We start from the raw sequence: 8,206 nt of genomic DNA, 5'->3' as shown, positions 1-8,206 counted from the left end.
TTGAGAAATTGGTATCTTCTGGAGCTCGCAGCCACATTAAAGTCCTTATTTCCTAAAGTCTCCAATTAGTTGTTTTAGAAACGTCTCAACACTAGGCAACACCTGAGACAAGGTCGTGCAGGAGACTTTGTGCAGGTGAGGAGTCTTTCCCAGCTGATGCTCTAGCCAGTCAAAGTAGAGCACGCATCTCCTAACTTATTTTTATGTTAATCGTTTTCATTATTCCTATTTTTACATATCTTGGAGCCTCACATAATTTTGATAAATAACTCTTACAAAATTATGCAAAAGGTACAAGAATGTCTGGTAAACAGTCTCCATTTTCCAAAAAAGATTTTTTTTTTAACAACATGCATTTCTTAAGGCAGCATTCTCCTTATAAGAAACGGTAATCCTTTTACTCATCAAATCTTCCACTGCACTGGTTTGCCAGGGTGCATCTCAGCAGGCACCCAGCCTTGGAACCCTGTCATCTCCTGGGTCATGGACAGAGTGACAAGTACTGGCTGACTTTGGAAGCGCAAATCACACAGGGTATATTAGTAAACGTGGATGTTTCTATTTGATTTCCTGATGTTGTCATTAAGTGGTAAGTGTAATTCTTAAATTACATGAGGCGAATGCCAGAGGCCCTGCGCTGTCCGGGTGGAGAGGAGCGCTTGGATGCGCTCAGAACCCCACGGAAGCAGTGTGGCCAGAGGAGCATTTGTTCTCGGAGCACAGCAACGTTCGAGGTGTCCTTGGGAGTTCGGGGGTTGTTGTTTTTGTTTTATGTTGAATTTTTGTCTTAGAAGGATTATGTTAAAGTTCAGGCGAATCATTCTAGGTGTGGAAAACCTGAACTTTTTACTGGTAAAGTACGTAGAAGTGGGTGAGGGCAAATGTGTTACGCAAATGGAAAAGCAGGTTTTATTCTATTAAGTTATTCACTAGGGAACCAGCCATAGTTCTTTCTAATCTTCTCTTTTTCTCCGAACCTGCTTGGCTGGAGGTTGCAGAAGTGGAAGACGGGGAGATGGAACGGGATACTGTGGTGAGGATCAGATGTCCTCGGGCGGTAGCGAATTCACATTAGTTTAGAGGGTGGAAGTGGTGAATCTGAAAACTCACTGATCGAAAACAAACATTCCCACGAATGCATGAGAGATCTAGTTTACTTGTTAATTCTGAAGGTTGTTTTTCCTCTTGATCTCTTAAATTATGCCTTTCATTGTAATAAGGATGATTTGTATCTTCAGAGAAAAGTTGTTTCCTTTCAAATCATGGACTTTTACAAACACTTCATGTGAATGAATTTTTTTTTCCTTTGACATTTTTCTTGTTTCTAACCTTAGGAAATCCAGAAGAGTATTATTGGACAAAACTGTGTTTTAAATCTTTGACCCCTGTCCCATTCTATTTTGCTTTGTGACTTCTCCATTTAACAATAAATTATCTAAAAAATTAAAAAAAAAATCTTCCACTGCAAATAGGCGAAGAAGACTGAATTCTTCATTGACGCCTTTTGTCTATCTTGTCTGATTTTCGGTCTCTCACTTCTTGAAGATCTTTTGCCTACTCTCTGATATAGACCTCTTTCTGTCAGAACAGGAATTCTTATCCTTTCATCCTTTTCCTTCCCTACTACTCCCACCTTTGGAAGATTTGTGACTTCTTTGAAGCCCTGAAGTATCCCTCCGCTTCGATCCACGCTCCTTCTGTGCTTCCCATGTCTACTGCGTCCCGGCCTCTGCTCCAACGTCTACTCTCACTGCTACTGGTAGCGCTGCGGCTAGTGTCTGCTGCTGCTCCTACTTGTGCTGGAGCTGCTGCCGGAACTGTTCCCACAGCTGCCGCTAGGTGAACTGCTACTAGAACTACTACTGCTACTGCTTTGACTTCTAACCTTGCTTGTTTTATTTCTAGCGCGACCTCTACTTCTGCTCCAGTTTTTGTTTTGCTTTTACTTTCTGGAAGTATGGTTAAGACAGGCTCTACTGGGACCTCAGTGAGTTTCATAGACTCTACAGGGAACTCTTTGTGCTCAGGCACTAAAAGTTTCCTTGTTCCTAAATGAACTGAGGTGATGGATACAGAACAGCTGAGGGTTGGGCTGGGGCTAGGGTACTCGTGGGGACTGCGGCTGGGGCTGTGGCTGGGGCTGGCGTTGGGACTAAGGCAGGGGCTGAGGCTGAGCCTCGGGCTCAAGTTGAGGCTCAGATTCTTTCTCTTCTTTTTTTCCTCAGACTCCTTTTCCATTTCTACAGCACTAACATTCTCATTTCCAGTAGAAAGAGATTTACATTCTTTATCTGGCTCTGCTTCAAATCTCATCTCTGGCTTCGATTCTTTGCTAGCCTCATTTTCTGAAGGTCCCATACTTTCAGCTTGATTAATTTCTGTTAAGTCCTGCTCAGCAGTTACACTTTTGGCATTCTCTACCATCTCTAGCACATCCATCACTTCTTCAGCCTGACTATCTGCTGCTTCTCACTCTCTCTTACCTCCTCCTCCATCTTAACCTCCATTTCCTGTTTCTGTTCCTCCTCTTCCTGTTCTTTCTCTGCATCACTATGAATTACGCCGACTTCCTTTTCCTCTTCCTCTCTTGCTTCCTCTATTTCTACATCACTGTGTTGATTGCCTGTCTCCTCCAACTCTTCTCGCAGAGCCACCTTTCCCTCCTCTTGTTCCCCCTTTTGTTCTTCATTGAGCACCACCTGATGCTCTTTCTCCTTCACTGATTGTCTTCTAGGCATCACTTCTGTTTTATTTATTTGTTCTGCAAATTCAATGCATCCCCTTCAAATAAAGCATTTGTTTTTCAAATGGGGCTTTGTCTTAGTTCTTATATATTTAATGATCTCAGCGTTATGCTCATTCCACTCTTCTTGCATTTGTGCAAGCTCAACCTTCTGCTCCAAGAACCGCAGCTTTGTTTAGCAGTGCTCTTTTCAAATAGCTTTCTCCTCCCATTTTCAACCTGGTTTCTCTTTTCATCTGCCTGAACTTCAAGTTTTTGTTCAATTTCTTGGCGCCTCTGTTGCCTTTCAGTAGCAACAGCAGATTCTTGTTTAAATGTTTGAACAATACCCATCAAGAAGCCAATTATTCACCAGTTACCTTGCTTTCCCTTTACATCCATCTTGATCCTGGATAAAGTCTTTACAGGTGTACTCTTTGACAGTAGCTACAGCTGAAGGCTGCACTGCTGGTTTTTTCGCATCATCATCCTCTGGGTCACTTTCTTGGTGTGATTCTCTTGTCCAACACTCTTCACCCAGTCTACTGACTGCCTCTTCAAGGTCTCTTTTTGACTGGGGAGAGTCCTCCACTATCTGAGAATCCACATTTCAGCAATAAACCACCATGTCCTCTACTTCCATCAGCATCAGAAAGGACCAGCCATCTGGTTGGATGAGCCTCATGTCATTTGGATCTCATCTGGTGAGTTTGCAGATATTCCCGTCCATGTTTTTCAGGTTTTCTTTGGCCTTTTCTAGCTGCTCCTGCAAAGTTCTGATCACAACTGACATCTTCCTCCTGCAGCGGATTTCCAGACAGTTCTCCTAAATTATTAACAAGGGATATGTGCCGGAATATTCTGATGTTAAATAAAGAACTTTCCATAACTTGCTTAAAAAATGCCACTTCCACTTATGTAAAAACTACCTTTACGAGTTTTCTGAATTAAAAATTAATGATTTTTTTTGCAGATAGGAAGCTTCTGAAGCCTCAAGAATATGAACTCATAACCCATATTTTTCTAACCATCCATAAGTACATATAGGGGGCTACATGAGTAAAGAAAAATCATAGATTAGAATTTACCAGTGATTTAAACCTGTCATGAATGAGGAGTGAAGACTTTGTTCCATTCACTGCCTAGCTGGAAATCTTGTTTTCAATGATAGCTTTAAAGTTTGCAGGCACACAAATTCCTTGTCAGTGAATGGCAAGATTTCTCCTGCAGTGATTTTTAATTTAGGCCTATAGAATAATGAAGAAAAGGGGTGTTAAGACACAAGCGCACATCCTCACATAGGATTTTAAGATTTAACATCAGGTGCTGAAGGACCTTTCCAACCATCCACAAGATTCATCAGATTCTGGGATTTGCTGAGATCTTGCTCTGAGGGGTCAATCCTCCTCCCTGTTTTCTTTCTTTCTTTCTTTCTTTCTTTCTTTCTTTCTTTCTTTCTTTCTTTCTCTCTCTCTTTCTTTCTTTCTTTGTACTAGGGATTGAATTCACAACCTTGTGTTTGCCAGGCAGGTGTGTATGCCACTGAGTTATCTCCCTAGCCCCCTATTTTCTTTCTTTTTTTATCGCTATTTTCAAAGAAATAAAATTATTTGTCTGAGCACTCCCAGCTATGAAGATGCAAAACTTCTAAATGTAAAACAACACTTCTGAAAGTCACCATGACTATTATACATGCTTTCTGTTTAACTGTCACAGCTTGATGTGTGCTGATATAGACTTCATGAGAAGTGACAGCCCACTCTTGCTCCTGGATAGAAAATATTGACCTATTTACTGCCTGCTTGCAAATTTATTTTTCAGTGATTAAACTCTTGGGAAAGTCGTCATACTTTTGAAATGTAGGGAATATATATTGCCAACTCTGTTGCTTTACTTTCAATCTTTTTTTCCAATTTCAAATACACATATGAGGTCTATCCCAACTTTGTCAGCACAAAGTGTTATCGTTTTTTAACTTTCTGTTTAATGCTGCTCTATTTTGTATTTTGTCATTGTTTTGCAAGTGTGTTTTCTCTTCTGAAGTGTCAGCTTCTGTCATTCATCTGCTTATCTTTTGTACTCTTGATATTTTTCTCATAACTTTGAGTGCATTCTTAATATTTTATATACATTAAATTGGGTCATCTCAGATGTAAATGTTTTTTACCATAAGGCTATGTTTTACTTCTATATATTAACATATTTTCATTCTTTCTAATATTGCTTATATATTGAAGAAGTTATCATTTTTCCACAGATTAAACAATTTTCTGACAATAGTTCTACTACTTGATATTTTATAATCTAATTAATTTGACGTTTCTATGCATTTCATTCCCTTCAGCATATAAGCTGAAAAATCAATATAATATATATTTTTTGCTGATAGTGGAAAAGGTAGTCCTTTTTTATTCATACAGCAGCTCTCAGTGTGATTTTCAAACTGACATTTCTTAGTGCATACATCTCACTAAGAAGATAACAATATACAATGTATTGACTATCAAAACTGTCCTATTAATCAGCTGTGAAACTGTCTCATTCATATTTATTTCTCAATAAAAAATAAATATATAAAAAATAAAATAAAATAAAAAAACTTCTCAACTTACCACCACTCAGATAATTCCTGAATTTATTCAAATATATTTTCATGCAGAGTACAAAGTAATTTTTGTATATCAAAATGCTAACCAATTATTCCAATGTGACCTACTTCATAATTTTGCCTTCCTACCAATTATTTAGAGAATTTACTGAAATTTTGGAGGTCTATTTACATATATTTGCTTCTACCTCATTATTTTATATTTTTATTTTTCTACCAATAATAAAATGCCTTAAAGATCACTGCTTTATTGAAGATGTTAAAACCTGATAGATATTTATAACCTTATTTCTCTTCTTTAATGTATGTGTCTTGATTTTTTTAACCTCTTCATTTTTCAGGAGACTTAGAAATTATTATAGAATTCTTAAAACAACTTTGAAACTTTTAATAGAAGTATTGTCAAATGTACATTTCAAAATCTGAATGCAACAAGCATGTTCCAAATCAACATATTCTGTGTGGTAAATATCATAATATAATGTTGTCCAGTAAAAACTAATTTTTAAAAACCACAATGTATACATGTATACAACAAATGCATACAATTTTTATTTGTTGTTAGAATTAAGAAACACTTGTGGAACTTTCAACTAATAAAATCTACAGAGTAGCATGACACCCAAGCATGGTGAGTGACTGAGAACTTCTGTGACTCTCTCAGGACCATCATATCCAGCACAGTCCATGCCCAGTGACATTATGGGAGAGCTTCTATTCTCCCCTGTGCTCTCTGGACCAGGGACACAACAAAGGAGCACCACAGGTTCACTGTTGTGCCAGAGAGGCACAACAGGTTCATTTCCAAGGGCTTCAGCAGGAAGGAGCTGAACACAACAGCTAGACCCAGGACAGGCATAACTGGATAAACTCAAATTTCATAGATCTGCGCCTGAATTTCAGTAGGTGCTAAGGTTATAACTGCACCAAAGCTCTACACCAAAGGTCAGAGGTCAGTGTTATATGAAATAACAAAGAGAAGGAGCAAAATGAAATCTCAGGCCTTGAGCCCACCCAGAACAAGTGCAGAGGACACTAGCTCATCTGAAATGAATGAATTAATAGCATCAGAAGTAAAGAAAAAATAGGAGAAAGTTATAGAGGAACTCAGAGCAGAATTAATTCCTGAAATAAAAAAAGAAGTCTCTGAATTCATACCATCTGCAGTAAAGAATCAAATACAAAAACATGTGGAGGAAATCCAATCTGAAGAAAACTCTGCAGTAAAAGAATTAACAACTACCTCCAAAGAAGACATTGATACAAAAAGAGATTAGAAATATGATGGATTCCATGAGTGAACAATACAGGAACAAAATAGATCGCATGAAGCAGAGTCAAAGAGACACAGAGGAGCTTAAAATATCAATCACAAGCCTGCAAAACCATTTGAGTGAAAGTGAAGACAGAGTTTCAGATCCTGAAGATGCTGGTGCAGCTAGTGAAAAAGTGAGAAAGGATCTCTTAAAAACAACTAGGATACAGGAAAAAATAATCCATCACCTATAAGATGATGCAAAGATGACCAATGTGTGACTAATACACATCAATGAGAAAGATAGAATCAATACAAATGACATAAAAACAGTATGGGCAGAAGTAGTAGCAGAAAACTTCCCAAATATGAGGAAACAATCTGACATTCAGGTAACTGAAGCATACAGTATTCCAAGTAACTTCAACCCAATTAAAAACACATGGACACATATAATAGTCAAGATTCCAGGAATCCAGAACAAGAATAATATACTGAAAGCCACTAGAAAAAAGAAGCAGATCACATCCAAAGGAAAACCTGTCAGAATTATGGTCTACTTCTCTTCACAAAGCATGAAGGCAAGAAGAGCATGGGGCAGAGTACTTCAAGTCCTCTATGAAAACAAATTCCAGCATAGACTACTATATCCTGCAAAACTCTCTTTCAAGTTTGATGGAAAAGTGAAATACTTCCATGACAAAGAACAGCTAAAGAATTTCATGATGACAAAGCCAACCCTACACAGACTACTAAAACATGTTCTAGAGAGGAACGAAAATGATCAGAACTCCACAAACAAGAACAAAAACAACCAACTAAATAGGACAAGCAATTAAGCACAGGACAAAAAGGAGTAAACAACAGCAGGTAAATAACATGTTAAACATAAGTCAACACATCTCAAATATAACCATCAATGTAAGTGGACTCAATTCACCAATTAAGAGAAACAGACTGGCGCAGTGGAGTAGGTAACAAAATCCAAAAATGTGCTATAAACAAGAAACACACTTAATTCAAAAAGGTATTCATAGGCTGAAACTCAAAGCGTGGAAAACAATACTACATGCCCCAGCACCTCAGAGAAAAGCATGGGTAGCAATCCTTGTCTTAGATAGTCTCAACTTCAAACAAAGAATGATCAAACAAAATAAAGAAGGCTACTATATACTGGTTAGGGGAAAAATTTAAAGATGAAGACATAACAAGCATAAATATTTATGCAACAAACAAAGGAGCACCCAACTATATAAGACAAATCTTAATGGACATGAAAAATCTAATATCCAAGACCACAGTCTTAACAGGAGACCTTAACACACCCTTATCTCCAAAAGATAGGTCAACCAGACAAAATATTAGCAAAGAAGTAGCAGAACTTAACCAAAACTTGGAACAAATGGACTTGGTGGACATATACAGAGTGTTCCACCCAAACTCAGCTGAATACACATTTTTTTTAGCTGCACATGGGTGACTTTGTAAAGTAGACCACATACTAGTCCATAGGTCATGCTTAAGTATAGGCAAGAAAACAGAAATTATCCCATGCCTATTATCTGACCACAGTGCAATGAAAATGGAAATAAATGACAAAAGAAACCAGAAAACCCCCTAA

At 37.9% G+C, this 8,206-nt stretch overlaps 1 pseudogene; it reads right to left on the bottom strand.

The window, feature by feature from the left end:
• Nucleotides 1–1,491: 1,491 nt before the first annotated feature.
• LOC101560715 lies at nt 1,492–3,515 on the bottom strand (annotated as a pseudogene).
• Between the last annotated feature and the right edge of the window lie 4,691 nt (nt 3,516–8,206).

Source organism: Octodon degus, unplaced genomic scaffold (assembly GCF_000260255.1).
Source record: "Octodon degus isolate 3935 unplaced genomic scaffold, OctDeg1.0 scaffold00043, whole genome shotgun sequence".
NCBI lineage: Eukaryota > Metazoa > Chordata > Mammalia > Rodentia > Octodontidae > Octodon > Octodon degus.
Note: the sequence above shows the minus strand (reverse complement) of the source record. Positions and strands in the feature narration are given on the sequence as shown.